Source organism: Mus caroli, unplaced genomic scaffold, assembly GCF_978045245.1.
Source record: "Mus caroli unplaced genomic scaffold, Mus_caroli_1 scaffold_10, whole genome shotgun sequence".
Classification (NCBI taxonomy): domain Eukaryota; kingdom Metazoa; phylum Chordata; class Mammalia; order Rodentia; family Muridae; genus Mus; species Mus caroli.
In genome coordinates, this window is record NW_028227265.1 from 22,349,817 (window position 1) to 22,370,040 (window position 20,224).

Below are 20,224 nucleotides of genomic sequence, written 5' to 3' on the forward strand. Positions count from 1 at the left end.
CTGACACCATTGCATACACTAGCAAGATTTTGCTGAAAGGACCCAAATATAGCTGTCTCTTGTGAGACGATGCCGGGGCCTAGCAAACACAGGAGTGGATGTTCACAGTCAGCTATTGGATGTATCACAGGGCTCCCAATGGAGAAGCTAGAGAAAGTACCCAAGGAGCTAAAGGGATCTGCAACCCTATTGTTGGAACAACATGATGTACTAACCAGAACCCCGGAGCTCTTGTCTCTAGCTGCATATGTATCGAAAGAGGGCCTAGTCGGCCATCAATGGAAAGAGAGGCCCATTGGACTTGCAAACTTTATATGCCCCAATATAGGGGAATGCCAGGGCCAAAAGAATGGGAATGGGTGGGTAGGGAAGTGGGGGGCGCTATGGGGGACTTTTGGGATAGCATTGGAAATGTAATTGAGGAAAATATGTAATAAAAATATTAAAAATCAAAAAAAAACAAAATAAAGGGATTCATGCTGTACTTCCACAAAAAAAAAAGAATATTAATAAAAATTGTCTTTCTCTCAAAAAAAAAATACTCTGAATAAAGAGTAGTTAGAAAAAAAAAATGTTTCACGGTGTTACTTCACAGCCTAGCACTCATGACTCTGTGAACTATTTGCAACCTCTTTCACTAATATTTTATTGTTTGTTTGTTTGTTTGTTTGTTTAGAAATGTGTCAGTATGTAAGCCTGGTTGTCCTGGAACTCAGAGGCCTCTGCCTCCCAAGTGCTGGCTTAAAAGTGCACCACCATGTCTACTTTCCATATCCTATGTTCCTAATTACACAAACTATGTGCTGTAGTTTGCTCTAATGGCTGTCATAAAATACTGACCAAAACCAGCTGGAGAAATAGACGGTTTATTATGCTTGCAGGTTATAAGCCATTGTCTTAGTCAGGGTTTCTATTCCTGCACAAACATCATGACCGAGAAGCAAGTTGGGGAGGAAAAGGGTTTATTTAGCTTACACTTCCCACATTGCTGTTCATCATCAAAGGAAGTCAGGACTGGAACTCAAGCAGGTTAGGAAGCAGGAGCTGATACAGAGGCCATGGAGGAATGTTCTTTATTGGCCTGCTTCCCCTGGCTTGCTCAGCCTGCTCTCTTATAGAACCACGACTACCAGCCCAGGGATGGTCCCACCCACAAGGGGCCTTTCCCCCTTGATCACTAATTGAGAAAATGCCTGACAGTTGTATCTCATGGAGGCATTTCCCCAACTGAAGCTCCTTTCTCTGTGATAACTCCAGCTGTGTCAAGTTGACACAAAACTAGCCAATACAGGATGCATTCTCCTTCTGTTAGAAAAAAGGCAGTGAGTGGGGTGCTTCTGGACAGGAGCTGATGCAAAATTACCCTTCAGGGATGAGCTTTTTGGGTTTTTTTTTTGGGGGGGGGGGCGGGGAGCCTTTCAACCCAGAGAGTCATGACCTCATTTTGACTGGTAAAGAACATTAGAAAAGTAATCCAGGCATTGGTGGTGCACGCCTGAAGCTGATGCAGAGGCCATGGAGGCGTGCTGCTTACTGGCTTCCTCCTCATAGCTTGTCCTGTCTACTTTTCTACAGAATCCAGAACCATTAGCTCAAGACTGGTACCATCTACAGTAGGCCGGGCTCTCCCCCATCAATCTCTAATTAAGAAAATGCTCGGGGGCTGGAGAGATGGCTCAGTGGTTAAGAGCTCTTCCAGAGGTCCTGAATTCAATTCCCAGCAACCACATGGTGGCTCATAACCATCTGTAATGAGATCTGATATCCTCTTCTGGTGTGTCTGAAGACAGCTACAGTGTACTTATATAATAAATAAATAAATCTTTAAAAAAAAAGGAAAAAGAAAATGCTCTACAGGTTTGCCCGAAGCCAATCTTACAGAGGCATTTTCTCAATGGAGGCTCCCTCCTCCCAGATGACTTATGTCAAATTGACATACAACAAGCCAGCACACAAGTTTTCCCTATTGCCTGTGGGAAGGCTTCAGTCTTTTTCTTCTCAGTGCATGGAATTCCTGGGAGAAATCCCAGGTCCCTGGAATGCCTTGTTTCATAATCTGGTAGCCTACTTCCTTATTCATGCTCCACTTCTTGAAGATTTCACAACTTTCCTAAATTGCACCACTGGCTGGGCCCAAGTTCTCCAATGATGAACCTGTGGGGAACAACTCACATCCAAGTGATAGTATCCTGTCTCACAGTATTTGTTTAATTCTTAAGCATGTATCTCTCTGCGTATGTATGCACATTTATAGGCACACATATGGTCACACACATGCCACTGCCCATGTGTGAAAGTCACATGACAACTGATGGGAGTTGTTTCTTCCCTCCTATCATGTGGATTCTTGAGATCCAAGTCTCCAGTTCCCAACTTTAAATATATATATATATATATAGAGAGAGAGAGAGAGAGAGAGAGAGAGAGAGCTGAGACTATAGCTTAACAATAGAGCTCTTTAACTATCAATGGTGAAGCCTTGGGTCTTCCTCAGCACTGAAAAGAACTAGACTAGAACAGATGGTGGGATGGCAATGTCTTCAAATCAGACATGGAAACAGTAATGAGGAAAGGTGACCTTCTATGGTGTCTGGACAAACTAATAATTAGACATTTTGCTACGAGTTTTTCCAAGACATCAATAAAGCTAAAATCCAAACATAACCAAAGACTTAAGTATAGTACAAGAAAAAGTAAACACAACTGTGTTAACTCAAAGTTTGGAAACAGGGAAACAGGCTGGGGAGATGGCTCTGTGGATAGAGCTCTGGCTATCCAGGCATGAGGACCTGAGTTCAGAACTCACGTCAAAGGACAGACCCCGTGAGAACACCCACTATCATTCCAGCACTGAGGAAGAGGAGACAGACAGATGCTAGGTGCTCACTGGCCAGCCATTCTAATCTACACAACAAGCCCCAGGGTAAATGAGAGACCCTGTCTCAATAAATAAGGTCGGGAAAAACAGAGGACACCTAACATTAATCTCAATCTTCCATGAGCAAATAAAGAGTTGATTAATCTCTCTCTCTCCCTCTCTCAAAATGACAGTAACAATTAAAAGCAAGAGCAAAAAAAAAAAAAAAAAAAAAAAATAGGGTCGGGCGTGGTGGTGCAGGCCTATAATCCCAGGATTCGGGAGGCAGAGGCAGGCGGATTTCTGAGTTCGAGGCCAGCCTGGTCTACAAAGTGAGTTCCAGGACAGCCAGGACTGCACTGAGAAACCCTGTCTTGAAAAACCAAAAAAAAAAAAAAAAAAAAAGCAAGAGTAACAAATAACTTGAGCCTCGTCAATAGTACACTTTCTTTGTTTATTATTATTTTTGTGTGAGAGTGATGTGTGCTACGTGCATACGGGTGTGGGCGTTCGGTGTATGCTGAGCTAGTTCCTGCCTTACACCATGGGGGTCTAGAGATCAGGACTGTGCCACAAGCACTTTTATCTGCTAGACCATCTCATAGACCCAACACGGTCAAAATTATTTAAGAATTATTATTTTACGTCTGTCGCTGTCCACTGTCCCCAGACACACCAGTAGGTTGTGAGCCACCATGTAGTTGCTGGGAGTTGAACTCAGGACCTCTGGAAGAGCAATCAGTGCTCTTAATTACTGAGCCCAGTCAATTTTTTTTTTAAAAGAAGTTCTTCAAAGAATATTCTCAAGAAAACAGCTCATAGCCAGGCTGTGGTGGCACACGCCTTTAATCCCAGCACCCAGGAAGCAGAGGCAGGAGGATCTCTGTGAATTCTACGGTAGACTGGTGTACAGAGTGAGATCCAAGACTATACAGAAAAACAAAAACAAAAGGAAAGAAAAGGGGGGGGGATGTTGGGAAGCCATATATCTAATGTAAAGTACTTATAGACTCTGTAAAGACTTCTCACTATTCTACAGAAGATCAATAACCAGGAGGGAGAGCTGGATCCGCAGGTAAAAGTGCTTGCTACACAAACCTGAGTTCCTGAGTTTGGTCCCCAGCGCTATGGTAGCAGGAGAATCAACTGCCTGTGTCATCATCTGGAACAGACATGCACCTGCGCTCACTCACACTCATCATTAACACACACACCGAATAAATGTAAGTAATTACAAGCAGGAGCTGGTTCTGGGCTTCTGCCATATGGGAATCCAACTCAGGCCATCGGGCTTGGCGGCGAGCGCTTTTACCGTAGCCATGAACCATCTTACTTGCCCAATAGATTTAAATCTCAAACTGACCAATATGGGCTGAAGAGATGGGTCAGTGGTTAAGAGCATATATGGCTCTTCCTGAGGACCTGAGTTCCATCCCTAACATCCACATCAGGTGGCTCACAACTGCCTCTAACCCAGGACATCCGACAGCTCTGACCTCTGTGGGCACTTGCATTTGTGTGCACAGACACCCCCTCCTCCTACACACAATTAAAATAATAAAAATAAGTCTATAAGAAAAATTGACCAAAAGCAGGCTGGGAATATAGCTCAGTAGTAGAATGCTTACCAAGCATGGACAAAGCTCTTGATTTGATTCCCAGGAAAGGGTTTGGGGTTTCAGATGAAAAAGGAGGCTCTGAGACAGACTGTCCTTTTAGGGTATTAGAAGAGTTACTAACGCCATAGAGAGACAGGTGGGCATCAGCGTGGCCAGGGCTCACAGCGTCCAGACCACATGGCAGAGTGGCAGGCACAGCTTACAATTTCATAACAAAAGGGGTGGCAAAGAGCTAGAAAAGTTCCCTGGGCTGGCGGTGGGGAAGCAGTTAAAGAGCTCTAGGTGATTGATAAACATCTTTCCCTGTTACTGGCTGTTACTGGAGGTTAATAAAGCTGAACCTCAAAGAATCTAGAGAAACAGGTTAGTCCTAAAAATGTAAATGACCTCCATTTCACCCAAATAGAGGGACATTACAAAATGCCTTGGCTCACAGTCCTGGGTCTCGTCCTTTTTTTTTTTTTTTTTTGGGGGGGGGGGTGGGGGGTTGGTTTCTTCGAGACAGGGTTTCTCTGTGTAGCCCTGGCTGTCCTGGAACTCACTCTGTAGACCAGGCTGGCCTTGAACTCAGAAATCCACCTGCCTCTGCCTCTCAAGTGCTGGGATTAAAGGCGTATGCCACCACCGCCCGGCCTTGTTGCTCTTTCCTAATGGACAAGGGTAGCATCTTCATGGGAGCAGGGGGGACGACTGTCTCCAGTATCAGCAATTCTGGGAAAGGATGTTGTCAACATGACTTCTAGTGATGTTCTCTAAGACACAAAAGTTAAAAAGACAAGAGTAGGAAACCATGCTTTTTTAAATTAAGACACAGGCAGTTTCAGTAATGAAGGTCAGCGAGCAGCCACAGAGCAGACAGAAGGCAGAGGAGCTTCAGACTCTGAAACAGTCCAAATGTCAGAGAAGCCCCCACCCATGCGTACCAATATCCATCTTCCTATGTAACATTTCCCCTAAAGAGTTGAGACCCTAAAACCACTCAGCAGATGGACCTTAAGTCAATCTGGAAACTTCTTGCTGAAACTGGGACACATAAGGATTTAGGGTGTCCACTGTCGCTGACTTCCGGGCATTAAAGGACAACCTAGGGGACCCAGATGGGCAGAGTTAGATTGCCACACGATCAGCTAAATGTGGATTGGCTGTCAGCAAGAGTAAATAAAATTAAAAACCAGCTGAGTACACAAAGTCCAAAGATTAATAGTCCCACCGGTGAGATTGTAACAGAGAAGCCAAAAACACAAGGTCCAAAGATTAATCTGGTCACTATCGAGAGTCTAAAGGATATAATCCACCCTGTACTGCAAGATGCAGAGATTTAATCCCAAAGCTGTCCATCAACAGGGTGAGGGTGTTTGATGTGGTTTTGGTCTCTTCTTGTAGACCTTGTAAAGCAAAAGAGATATTAACAGAATTATAAGGATTATGCAAACAATATTTCATTTACAGTTAGGAAAAGCATGAGCCTTCTCCTCTAATTACAGCTGGGGAGGCTTCGATTCTCCACCCGGTTCATCAGTAACACACAATCAAGGTTGATTTAGTGGGGAGAACCTCAAGGGCCCAATCCTTCATCTCCTTTAAAGGATACTTTAGTTTTGTAGCTGTTGTATATTTTTTTAAATAATTTCTTTATTTTTATTTTATGGATATTGGTATTTTGCCTGAATGTGTGAGTTTCTCAGAACCTCAGAGTTATGGGTAGTACGAACTACCTTGTGGGTGCTAGGAACAGAACCCAGGTCCTTTGCAAGAGCAACAAGTGTTCTTAGCCACTGAGCTAAGAACCCTCATAAGCCTTTTTTTTTTTTTTTAACTAATTGTGTCTTCAGTTGAGAATGAGTCAAGGCCTTACTGACTGAGGCTCTCCTTGCGAGCACAGAGGGCATTTCCTTTTTTGTTGACTCTCCTCTTAGCAGAATGTACAATGGTTAGCATCCAGTTTGGAGGAGTCCCAAGGCATCTCCGAACAGGAAGACAGGTGACTTATCAGAGCTTTGGCATCTTTTAAGATATGTCTTGTAGTCCTCTGGGACCTAAGAACAAGGGTTAAATTGTGTCCCTTTTAGCCTTTCTGTCCATACAGATACAGGCCTTCACATATGATTATCAGATATGTAAAAGCTCATGCAAAATCTAAACACATTTAAATAAATGTGGATAAGATATATATTCTTATTTTTTAAGATTGTACTCACAAATGCTACTAAGAAAAAAATCAATAACAAGGGAATTCTATTGATTTAAGTTGAACTTTGACCTTAGACATTCTTAATAACCCTTAATTATTATACATATATCCTGTGGTCTTATCTTTTACACATCTCATGTAATTTAGGACTTTTGTACCTTGTTTAAGCTTTCTTAACTTTTTTTTTCTATTCTGGAAACACCCAGCCACCTTAACTTTGGACAAAGTCTTATACAGAACTCCTCCTTTATTAAAAATATCTCTTTTAAGGATTTTTTTTATTAACATGGATGTGTGAGGATGTGAACATGTGTGTGGGTGTCACTGGAGACCAGATGAAGGTGTCAGAGCCCCTCACACCAGAGTTACAAGTGGTTGTGAGCCACCCAGCATAGGTGCTGGGACCCAACCTCGGGTCCTGAGTAAGGTCATTCAGCCACTGAGCCATGTCTCCATCTCCCACTAAAGATGCTTTCATCCTCTAGACTTCTAACTGTCTCTTTTCTCCCTTGCTTTTCCTTGTCCTTTATTTTATTTTTAATATTATGAGACATAGTAGCATTTACATTTACCAACAGTTACATTTACCAACCTCCTTGGGAACTTACTGTTGAGCCTAATGACATCAGACTGGGTTCAGAACACTCAGCAAAAGCAGACAAAACAAACAAACAAACAAACAAACCCCATGTAGCCAGAAAGGAGCGTCAAAGTGGGGAGAAGAATGTTCTCTATCTCAGCCAGAGAAACACAGGTCACAGGGAAGAGGAAGAAAAGCTGTGTAACCAGCAGGAACATCAACCCCTAGGGAGGAGATGTTAGTAAAGCAAACGGGTCTGGGAAAAGAGAGAGAATGTAGACACGTCTTTGTGCCCAAACTCACAGCTGAGATCCTAGCATCTTAGGAAATCAGTGGATTGAGACAAGAGATCGAGACAAGTTCCAAGCCTGGAGGAACACCCAACCCAGTTCTGAAATCACAGGACAGGGAACAGGGTTCTCCGAAAACGAAGAGCTTTATCAGGGGGAAAGGGAGGAGGGACAGAGTTCCAAACTAGAAGCCACAAAAGAGGGGACAGAACCCTGGGTGGAGGGTAGGCCAACCAACATCCGGTCCAGTTTGAGACCTGTGCCAGGAGACGGAGGGCCCCCAACCCCCACCCCCATCCCCGACACACTATCAATTCACTTGTAGGCAGGCGCCTAGCATAACCGTCATCAGAGAGACTTCACCCAGCAGTGGATAGAAACTGATGCAGAGATGCACAGCCAAACATTGAGCGGAGCTTGGGGAATCCTATGGAAGGGGTGGCGGGGATTGAAGGGGCCAGAGGGGTCCAGGGCTCTAGGAGAAAACATACAGAATCAACTAACCTGAGCCCATAGGGACTGGACTGCCAACCAGGGAGCATGCGTGGAATGGACCCAGGCCTTCTACCCATATGTAACAGTTGTGAAGCTGGTTCTTCGTGTGGGACTCCTGAAGGGGGAGGAGCAGCTGTCTCTGACTACGTCGTCTATCTTTGGATCCCTTTCCCTCTAACTGGGCTGCTTTGTCTAGCCTCAATAGAAAAAGATGTGCCTAGTCTTCCTTCAACTTGATATGCCAAGGTCGATTGATATCCATGAGAGGCCTCCCCTTTTCTGAGGAGAAAGGAGGAGGGCAGGAGGGGGGTTGAGGGGAGGGGGTGAGAGGGAGTAACTTAATGAAGGAAGAGAGAGGGGGAAAAGAGAGAGAGAGAGAGAATAGAGCAGAGAGAGAACAGAGAAAGAGAGAGAACAGAGAGAGAGAACAGAGAGAAACGAGAGAGAGCCCCATCTGTAGAACAAAGCCCAAGGCTGTTGGCAGAAGGCTGCAATAGAGTCCTTGAGGGCGGGCAGAGGCTGTAAGGGCTGTGACTCAGCAGCTCTAAGCCTCTCGAGTGTAAATAGAAGAGTCAACGCTGGGACAAGCCAAAGAGGAGCAGGGACCTACAAAGTCTGAGGATTTTATGATAGAGAAGGTCGTCTCTGAAAGCAAAGTCAGGCAAGCCCTCACCGGGTGCCACCGATTTCCTTATGGTCGATCCTTCTAAGTTGTTTCTGAGTTTTGATCATAAGAGTGTTAAATCTCATAAACAGGAAGGCGACTGGTTGGCTTTTAAAAGACTAAGCTAGTTCCAGATAACTCTGGGTTTGGACCTGCAACATTTTAGCTCTCTATGCTCACTGCTGAAGTTCCCACAACACAGTCGCTATTGAAGTTCTAACACAGGCATAGCATAGAAGCATTACATTTGATATCAAAATTATCAAAGACATTGGATGTTTTTAGGAGCAAAGAGCCAGGCCATGGTGGCACACATGGTGTCCTAGCTCTTGGGAGTCAGAGGCAGGCGGATCTTTGAGTTCAAGTCCAGCCTGGTCTACAGAGTGAATTCCAGGACAACCAGGGATGCACAGAGAAACCCTGGAGAGAGAGGGGATGGGGAGGGGAGGGGAGGGGAGGGGGGAGAGGAGGGGAGGGGGGAGGGGAGGGGAGGGGAGGGGAGGGGAGGGGAGGGGAGGGGAGGGGAGGGGAGGGTAGGGGAGGGGAGGGGAGGGGAGGGGAGAGGAGAAAAAAAGAAATATAAAAGTGGGCCTCCAGTGGCACTGCACAGCTCTGAGAATTCAAGGCCAGCCTGGTCTATACAGTGAGTTCCATTGAAGTTAGGGTAACATAGTGAGACAGGGTCAAAAATATCAAAGAAAAGAAATATAAAAGTACAATTTTTCTTTTGAGGCTGAGGGTTTTTGGGTTTAGTTTTTCATTAATGAAATCACCTGATTGTCTTTACTTTTTTTTTTTTAAAGATTTATTTATTTTTTTTTAAATTAAAGATTTATTTATTATATGTAAGTACACTGTAGCTGTCTTCAGACACTCCAGAAGAGGGAGTCAGATCTCATTACGGATGGTTGTGAGCCACCATGTGGTTGCTGGGATTTGAACTCCAGACCTTCGGAAGAGCAGTCGGGTGCTCTTACCCACTGAGCCATCTCACCAGCCCAGATTTATTTATTATATTAAGTACACTGTAGCTGTCTTCAGACACTCCAGAAGAGGACGCCAGGTCTCGTTGCGGATGGTTGTGAGCCACCATGTGGTTGCTGGGATTTGAACTCTGGACCTTCGGAAGAGCAGTCGGGTGCTCTTACCCACTGAGCCATCTCACCAGCCCCAGTCTTTACTTTTTAGAAGCTTACATGAAGTGTATTAGTGATAGATGTTTATTTAATTATTGGTCTAAAGTACTAGAGATCACAGACATGATAAAATGTTTTAGAATGGACAAATTTTAAGTAGATCTAACTTTTTGTCCAGTAAAATACGGTCCATGATGACTGTGTAGTTTTACAGGAATGTCCCAAGTATGAATAAATATTCGTAACAAGCTTTTTAAACATTTGAATCTTATTTTTACTATTCAGACAGTCGCTAGCAAGCGAAGGTATTATCCAACAGGGAAGCATAGGGGACAGCATTCAGGGAAATGTAATCACAGGCTTGAAATGTCTTATTTAGTAGAAGGAGAAAAACCAAGAGCTTTGTCTTTATAAACACGAAGTGCGAATCAATACTTGAGGAAACCTTATTTGGAGGACAGGAAAGATGGCTCAGTGGTTAAGAACACTGACTGTTCTTCCGGAGGCCCCAGGTTCAATTCCCGGCACCCACATGGCAGTTTACAACCGTCTGTAGCTCCCATTCCAGGGGATCTGATACCCTCACACAGACACAGGGAGGAAAAACACCAGTGCATAATAAATAAATAAATCATAAGAGAACTTTATTATTGTACATAAAGAACCAGGCATCATTTTTATCTGTTTATAGCAGAACGTTGATCTTAGGAATTGTAATTAAGTTAGTTCCAAAGCCAGAAAAAGGAAGAAGAAAAGAAAAAGAAAAGAAAAATTGAAAGCCATACAGTGAAGTTTGTCACCTTTTACCCAGTTTCCCTTTCCACGCACCCGGTCCAGACTGTCATACATGGCTCTGTGTTTCTTTCCTAAGCTTCTTAATGCAATGAAAGTAAATACAAGAATGCTTACTTTAGGACCTTTAGTTAGGAAAGACAGTGAACATTGCACAGTCTGGATGGTGTTTTTGGTTTTGTTTTTTTGTTTTTTTTCCTTACCTTAGAAATGTTTCGATAGAGCTGAGGGTATAGCTCCATCATAGAGCATATATGTCTAGCACGCATGAGGTATGAATTCCTGGCCCAACATGCACACCCAAGTGCTTCCCTGCTGATGCAGAGACAATGCCTGGTTCATTGACACAGAAGCGCAGCGTTGCATGATTCTAGTGCTCCTCGTCCTTGTAAATCTTCCCTAATTTATATCCTACTGGTAGTCATTTGGGTTGCTTCCAGTCTTTTGCAAGCACGAACGAGACTGAAGTTAGTGACCTTGATCTTACATCATTATGCAATGTACAAAAAGAAATAAATCCTCTGGGTCAAAAGCATTTGCTGTGTTAGCAATCACCAAAATGAAGCCCTTAGTGACAGTGTGTTTAAGCAAGTTCGCACAGCCTGGCACACAGAATACTAATGTTTTTGAGTTACCCTAATCTTACATTTTAAAAATTTGTAAGTGAATATTAAGGCATATCAGTTTTGTGTGTTTCTTTTCTAAGCTTAATGCAAATGCTAGAAAACACAAATACGCTCATTTTATGACTTTTTGTTAGAAAAGCATAATGAGAAACATACAATCTATGCCATGGTTTTTTGTTTGTTTGTTTTGTTTTGTTTTACTTAATGACTTAGCTTAGAATGTTTCGATAGAGCTGAGGGCATAGCTCCATGATACAGGATTTTCATGTAGAGTTTGTGTGTTTGTCTGTCTGTCTGTCTGTTTTTGCAATAAGGTCTTGCTGTGTATTCCAGGCAGTGATAAGCCTTAGTTACCCAAGGCCCTGGATCTATACCATCATCTATACCATTAGGCCTGGCTCAGGAACCAATTTTAGAGGATAGCCACCTACCTTACCCCAACCTCACATACATTTCTTCTGTCTCAGGTCCAATGTCAACACCTAAATGAAGCCACGACTTGCCACCTCCTCTCAGTAGCTCTCCTGTCTTTAATATATCCTTCTGTCCCCACCCCCATCCCCACCCCCCCCACCCCACCCCACCCCCGGTGCCCCTGACCACATGATATCTTCTTCTGACTTGATGTGGATCCTCAGTGTCTCAGTCGGTGCTTGGTACACAGTAGGTGCTTAATTACTTACTAGGTCTGTAAATGAGCAGGTTTTGGAAGGCAGCAAACTGTCTAAAGAGGGATTTTGTGATGATGGAGTGTGAGAAAAGAATTTGACCTTGTGAGTAGCTTAAAAATTGCCTCCAGACGGCCCCGAACTTTGATCCTTTATTCTCAAAGCATTTCAACCTCGTAACTTTTTAGCCGTGGACATGAGAGCCACCCCTGGTTAAGTTCAGGTTATGGTTGGGGCACTGAAATATTTTCTCTCATCCATAATCACTGGATCAAGCCTATAAATCAAATAGTTAGGACACAAAACACAAACAAGGTCATAATTTGTTTCTTCCTGCCTGCTGTTTTTCTTGGCATGAAAAAACTCAAGCTTTTCCTGACTAGGGATGGGTAATGACAATGGGGGGGGGGGGGTGATTCATTAAAAGCGGCCAAAGAAAATGACCTTTTATTTCTTTTCTTTCTTTCCCCCTATTGTCCCAACTCGCATTAGGAAACACATTGAATCAAGTAACTCTCCCGCTGATAAGGAATTTTCTTCAACTCTTTGTTCACTCAGGAGTTCCCATGATGGGATTCCTGAAGCCAGAGAGGCCCTGGGAAGCGTGGATGTGATGGGTAGAGAGACATCATAGAGTCCTGGTCTTTGTTACTTCTCTCTCTACCTTTTCTTCACACAGCTGTCTGCTAAGTTAAAAAATGATTCCTATTCCCAAGGGGTCCTATTCCCAGGGTCTGGCCACACAAACAGGGGTCAAATATGGCTAAGGGTAACCTCTGGGAACCTCAATCCTTCTTTGGTATTATTTGAAGAAGAGCCTGCCTCCATCCCCAGCCGTGGCTCTCCTGCTTGCTATGTAGAAGAGGCTGGCTTCAAGGCCTCAAACTCACATCTGCCTCTCAAGTGCTGGAATGACAGGCATGCAACACCATGCCCAGTGAAACCTTAGTTCTTTATCTCCAACAATCCTATCAGAAAGCTAGCCCCTTCTTCTCAAATGGATTTCAAATATTTTTAAAGCCTGAAAAACAAAAGAAAGCTTTAAAAATATTTTTCATAGAACACATACGTGATAATATTAAGAGAAATGGCAGACTGTGGGTATATATGGGCCTATAATCCAGCATGCAGGAGACTGAAGGAAGTTCGAGGCTAGTCTAGGCTACATAATGAGATCCTGTTTTTTTTTTTTTTTTTTTTTTTTTGGTTTTTCGAGACAGGGTTTCTCTGTGTAGCCCTGGCTGTCCTGGCACTCACTTTGTAGACCAGGCTGGCCTCGAACTCAGAAATCCACCTGCCTCTGCCTCCCGAGTGCTGGGATTAAAGGTGTGCGCCACCACGCCCGGCGAGATCCTGTTTTTAAAAAGAAGAGAGAAGAAGAGATTTTGGAATATGCCATGTTCATCTTCTACATTATTTATAGTTTCCTATTATCTGGACAACTTGCCTATGTAGGAATAATCCAAAATTTGAAAATATATAGAATAAGCCAAGCGTGGTGGCGCATGCCTTTAATCCCAGCACTTGGGAGGCAGAGGCAGGCAGATTTCTGAGTTCGAGGCCAGCCTGGTCTACAAAGTGAGTTCCAGGACAGCCAGGGCTATACAGAGAAACCCTGTGTGTGGGGGGGGGGGGGAAATATATATATATATATATATATATATATATATATATATATATATAGAGAGAGAGAGAGAGAGAGAGAGAGAGAGAATAAAAAAAGATAGCAATCAATCAGAATATTGATTGGCCGTGGTGCTCCAACACTTGTAATCCTACACTAGAGAGGGAAAGACAGAAAGGTTGGGAGTTCACAGACATCTTCTACTGCATAGTGAATCTATTATATGATACCCTGTCTCAAAAAGGTAAAATAAAATAGGGGCTGCAGAGGTGGCTCAGGGGATGAAAGCATTTATTGTTCTTGTACAATGCCTGAGTTCAGTTCCCAGTACCCACACTGTAGCTTACAACCATGTGGAATGGGCTGGAGGGTCTCAAGAATCCTACACCCACCTTTGGCCTCCAGTGTCCCCAGGCAAGCCTATGACATACATACATACATACACACACACACACACGCACATGCATGCATACATATATATACACATACATACATATACACATGCATACATATACACACATATACATATACACATACATACATACATACACACATATACATATACACATACATACATACAAATATACATACACACATACACATATACACACAAACATACATACAGGCAAAACACTCCCACACATAAAATAAAAATAAATCTTTAAAGAAAGTAAAGAAAGTTAACAGTAGCTATCCCAGAGCAGAGAGCTTCTGTTTGGTTTTAACCTTCATCTTTATACTTTTCTGCGTATTTTCATCTCTTTCCAAACTTTTCCTATTAAATATCTTTAGGTTGGTTTGCATGCCCAGCCTCCTGCACATTTCGGCACAAGTGGAACAAATTTCCTCTCCCAGTGGCAGATGTAAAAGTGGAACAGGAGAGGTGGGGGACAACCGTGTCTCTGATCCAGTCAGAGCAAAGCTGTGGAAAAATACCAGGGATGCCACACCCTCCACGTGGCTCTCTCCTTTGTTTTCTGGTCCCCTCCTCCTGAAATAACCCAGCTCTCTTACCTGCTGCTGTGAGTAAATATGGCCTTCTTGCCTCCTTCATGGCTTCCCTCAGAGCCTGCTGTAATCCTCCAGTTTGTCTCTTATTCCCAAAGCAAAGCGCTCCTTGCTGCTAGCACTAGGGACTCACAGGGGAAGGAAGAGAGGGTGAGGCTGTAGGACCTTGGAGTGCTCCTGGGTTGTGCTCCTGGGTCACTTTCAGAAAGCATTTAATAAACGACAGGCGTCAAGACTGGGAACGGTGGCAGTCACCTGCAATCCCCGCGCTGGAGAGGTGGAGGCAAGAGGATTGTCACAAGTTTGGGGCCAGCCTGTTGTCAGTACAGCTTTAAGGACCTAGCAGACCCAGAGTCCGTTGAGAAAGAGTAGATGTTTATCTGATAAAGGCTACAGTTTAGAGAACATGGTTCAGTGTATGGCCAAGAAGGCATCTTATATCCTAATTAAACTTTTTTTTTTTTAACCAGAGGTTCTGAGGATTAGTGGATCAGAGTGAAGGGAAAACATTGTATCCCTCCTTCACCTTCAGCAGCCTTCTCAGCCCTTTCAGTGTGAAAGTCTTGTGTATAAGTAAGCCCTCTGCCTCTGCCACTGGGTTACCCTCCTGCATCCCCTTCTCAACCTCTTACTCCTCAAACCTCAGGAAAAGGCAAACACTGAACAGCACGGACCCAGTTTCTCCTGATGCCCTCCCTTCCCTACGTGTAGAAGAACACTGAATGGTGTTAGCTGGGGACCCACCCCACACCAGGACACACGGAGTGAAAAGAAGCATCCTCCGTCTGTCCAGAGGATGCTCTCGGCAAGGCTGGGAATGGGGGCCAGGCTACCCACTCCCTTTACTAGGACGCCATGCCCTTCCAGACTGTTCTGGACGCACAGGGCTCTCTACAGCAGGGCCATCGTGAGGCTTTCCACCTGCTGCATGGCTTTCTGACAGAGGAACCCAGTGGGCAAATAGTATAACTGGAGGAGCAGAAGGCTAAGAAAGTAAAAAGGGTGTCCTTCAGGACCTTGGTGGACGCTGCATCTGGTCAGATGTGAAAGCTGGTCTAGTGTCAGAAAAAGTGTCGGTTTCAGTTTTCCACGAGCTACTACCACATGTGTGGTTTCTGCTCTTAGCACACTATGCCCACACAGAGGACTTAACCTCCCCTTCCCAGAGGGGGCTCAGATTACGAACCCCAATTCCCATTAGATATTGAGTCCCCTTTTCAGTGGTGTCCATTATAGGCTTGGAAGTGGATCAGGTATTCTAGAAGATTCGAGCAGATCCGGCTGCCAAACTGAAGCAGCAGAGCGGGCTTCTTCATGTTGGCCCTGTCTCTGCTTGTCGGTGGCTTGGGAAACGCAGGCCAGAGGGCACATGGCTGGAGGGAAAACCAGACACACGAGTAGAATGCAGAAAATGTTGGAGAAGGTGTCTGTGCTCCCTGAGAACAGAGAGCCTATCCTAACTTCCCAGCCTCCTCCTTTATATAGAAGGGGCCATTGTTGGAGGTGAGAGGGGGAGACAGAATCCCACTCAAACTAAATAGGATTTTTAGCAAATTAATCTTCGAAACAAAACAAAACAAAACAGAAAGACTACAAATTTGATGCCAGATGGTGCAGAACTATGTGTAAGACAGTAGCTACAAACCTTTTATTTATTCTAATTAATTACATTCGTGTGTGTGTGTGTGTGTGTGTGTGTGAGAGAGAGAGAGAGAGAGAGAGAGAGAGAGAGAGAGAAACAGAGACAGAGACAGAGACAGAGACAGTGTGTTCACCCATTTGCACCAAGGTGCTTTTTTTGTTTGGTTGGTTTGGTTTGGTTTGGTTTTTTCGAGACAGGGTTTCTCTGCGTATCCCTGGCTGTCCTGGAACTCACTCTGTAGACCAGGCTGGCCTCGAACTCAGAAATTCACCTGCCTCTGCCTCCTGAGTGCTGGGATTAAAGGAGTGTGCCACCACACCCCCCTGCACCAAGGCTTATGTTTGGAGGCCAAAGGATAACTTGCAGAAGTTTGTTTTCCTCTTTAACCAAATGGGTTCTAGGGATCAAACCCAAGTCTTTGGGCCTGGTGGCAAGTGTCTTTATCTCGTGAGCCTTTTTACCAGCCTTCATTAGCCTTCCAATAAGAATTTATTTTCGGTTGGCTATTACGGTAAGAATTTTACAAACATTTTAGCCATTCTATGTTGTGGGTTTGGCCTAATGTTTGTATTATGTTAATTTGAGTCTCTAAAGTTATATGAGACTCCACATGTCCTTAGGACACTGAGGGAACCCTGTCCCCAGTTGGTCTTGATTGGTAAATAAAGTTGCCCTCGGCCAATGGCTAGGCAGGAAGACAGAGGCAGGACTTCTAGGATTCCTGGGCAAGGGGCCACAGAAGGAGGAAGGAGAAAGCCACCATGTCAGAGAAGGAGAACCAAGACGCCACATCTGAGAAGGTACAGGACAGAGAGCATAGGTGCCAGATAGGGGCCAGGGAAGCGTGTCCCCAGGAGGGCTGTCCGACTGGGTCCAGCGCAGCAAAGATGGAATATAGATTTTTAGTAAGTGATGAATTGGGAGTATTGGAAGGTAAATTAGCCACATGGAGGTTAGGAAGTGGCCCAGCCATTGAGCTGTTTTAGGCACATCAAAAATTAAAGACTGTATGTGTGTCTGTCATTCAAGGATATAAAGCATTGGGCAGGGAGCAGGAGTGTGCAGCCGAGGCAGGATCTTCTGGGTAACATGAATTGGGTACAGCTACAGTTCGACCCGATGGTCCTGTTTTTGTCTGTTTGTTGTATAAAAAGGGGGAGGGGTGGAGAGATGGCTCAGCAACTGAGAACACTAACTGCTCTTCCAGAGGTCTTGAGTTCAATTCTCAGCAACCAGATGGTGGCTCACAACCATTTGAAATGGGATCAGATGCCCTTTTCTGAATGTCTGAAGGCAGCTACACTGTACTCATATATATATATATATATAAAATTAATAAAATCTTTAAAACAAAAAAAAAGAAAAGAAAAAAGCTGGCACGGTGGTCCACGCCTTTTAATCTCAGCACTCAGGAGGCAGAGACAGGTGGAATTCTGTGAGTTCAAGGTCAGTCTAATCTACAAATCGAGAACCAGGACAGCCAGGGCTATCACACAGAGAAGCCTTGTCTTGAAAAGCCATACATACACACATATACATATACATATACATATACATATACATATACATATACATATACATATACATATACATATACATATACATATACATATACATACATACATACATACATACATACATACATGAAACAAAACAAGTTTTCATGTACCCCAGGCTGGCCTCAAGCTCATGCTGTAGCCAAGGATAGATAACCTTGAATTTCTCATCCTTCTGCTGGAATGCCCACCACACCAAGTTTATGAAGTGTTGGAAATGAAACCAGAATTTTGCACTTACTGGTGTACTGGCTGGTTTTGTGTGTCAATTTGTCGTCAGAGAGGAAGGAGCCTCAGTTGAGGAAATGCCTCCATGAGATCCAGCTGTAAGGCGTTTTCTCAATTAGTGATCAGAGGGCCCACCCCATTGTGGGCGGGGCCATCCCAGGCTGTTGGCCCTGGGTTCTATAAGAAAGCAGGCTGAGAAGCCATGTTTAGTGAGACAGCAGGCAGCACATCTCCATGCCCTCTGCATGAGCTCCTGCCTCCAGGTTTCAATGCCACTTGAGCTCCTGTCCTGACTTCCTCCAAGGATGGACAGTGATCCGGAAGTGTCAGCCGAATAAACCCTTTCCTCCCCAGCTTGCTTTTAGGCCCTGGTGTTTCATGGCAGCCACAGAAATCCTAACTAAGACATTGGGCAAGGAAGCACTCTGCCGACTTAGCTCTATCACACCCCCTGTTTCTCCAATCATTTTATTGATAGTCAATTCAAATTGGGAAATGTTAGCACCTTGCCTAAGGGCCCTCTAGTTTCTAGTGCCAAGATTTAACACAAGAGCTTTGTGAATCTTACACCACTAACCATTATACCTTTCCTGGTTAGACAAAGCTCTGACTTTGACTATAGTGCTGTCATTTGCTAGTTGAATGACTTTGAGCAAGCCAACTTCTCTAATCCTATTACCATCACAAGAAAAAAAATTCAGAAGCCATGCTAAGAACATTTTCCCTCTCTGTTCTACTGTGTGAACACTTTTTATTTAGGGGGCAGAGACAGGAGGATTGTAAAGTTTGAGGCCAGTCTTGGCTAGAGTGATTTCAAGGTCGGTTGGGCAATCTTTCAAGACTCTGTGTCAGAATGAAAATAAATAAATAAAACGAGAGCTGAGGCTGTGGCTCAGTGGCAGGGTGGCCAAGGTTCAGGCCCTAGGGCTCAAAAACAAACTTGAAATCTCCAACATGGCAAAGCGTGATTTGTAAGGGCTGAGCTCTTATTCTCTCAGGACACTAGAGGTTGGTTTTCCCAGGAATTCAGCATCAAAGGTTTCCTTGGGGCCAATTGTTCCTTTGAAATAGATTCAAAGGCAGAGAAACTAGAAGGCCTTCCTTTAGTGAATCAATGTCCAGCCAGCACAGGTGACCGGTTCTCACCCACTCAACTGATAAGCCCAAAGGTCACAGCTCTGAACTTGAACTCACTTTCCCTGCTTCCTGCCTCCTTTGTGTGTGTGTGTGTGTGTGTGTGTGTGTGTGTGTGGTCAGCTAAGATAGTGTTGGCTTTTTTTTGTTTTATTTTTTGGTTTTTCTTTCTGCAAAGACAAACACAGTCCCCAGGATGTGCACTGTGCCTGATGCAAGCTACCCAGCTGCATCCCGCTCTCCCTCTGCCCACAGCCCTTTATTGCTGCATTCCAACAAATTAGCCATGTGACAGAAGATTATTTTTAACTTCAATGGAGTAGCTCCCTCTCTTTTAATATATCATGCTTGGCCCACATTCCCTCTGCGAAAGGGCACCAGCGGCCACTTCTGAGAACTTTTAATTACTTCGATTGTTTGCAAAACTCTGTTAGAAGCTGGAGGGGAAAAAATTCATCTTTCTCCTTCATCCTCAAGTCCCCTCCTCCTCGGGCTTTTATTCTTTGTTATTAGTGTGAGTGGAGGCCGGATTTGACTCAGGATTTTACCAAAGCACCCCCAAGTCCCCCAACTCTGTGGCCACCAACTTCACCTGAAGAGTTGTCTTTATTCTTTTTAAAGATTAATTATTATTTCTAGTTATATGTAGTGCTCCTCTATGAACATCTGTACTCAGGCACAGAGGACCTGATCGGGGATGATTAGACATCACTAGATCTGGAGTTACAGGCAGTTGTAAGCCACCTGGCGTGGGGTCAGGGCTGAGAACCCAACTTAGGTCATGATCAAAAAGGGGCATGCTGCGGCGCAGCGGCAGCAGCGTCGGTGGCGGCTTCTTCTTCTTCTTCTTCTTCTTCTTCTTCTTCTTCTTCTTCTTCTTCTTCTTCTTCTTCCCCTTCCCCCTCCCCTTCCCCCTCCCTCCTCCCTCCTCCCTCTTCCCTCCTCCCCCTCCCTCTTCCCTCCTCCCCCTCCCTCTTCCCTCCTCCCCCTCCCTCTTCCTTCCTTCCCCTTCCCCCTTCCCCCTTCCCCCTCCCTCCTCCTCTCTCCTTCTTCCTCCTCTTCTTCCTCTTCTTCCTCCTCCTCCTTCTTCTTTTTTTTACCTTGAGACAGGGTC

The 20,224-nt window shown here is 44.4% G+C and overlaps 1 long non-coding RNA gene across 1 annotated transcript; it reads right to left on the reverse strand.

Annotated features, from left to right (window-relative positions):
- Positions 1-5,257: 5,257 nt before the first annotated feature.
- On the reverse strand, positions 5,258-8,486 carry LOC110300698 (uncharacterized). Its single transcript, XR_002378600.3, has 3 exons — positions 8,042-8,486; positions 6,332-6,512; positions 5,258-5,861 (listed from the first exon to the last, which is right to left on the reverse strand). It is a non-coding gene; the product is annotated as an uncharacterized LOC110300698 (long non-coding RNA).
- Between the last annotated feature and the right edge of the window lie 11,738 nt (positions 8,487-20,224).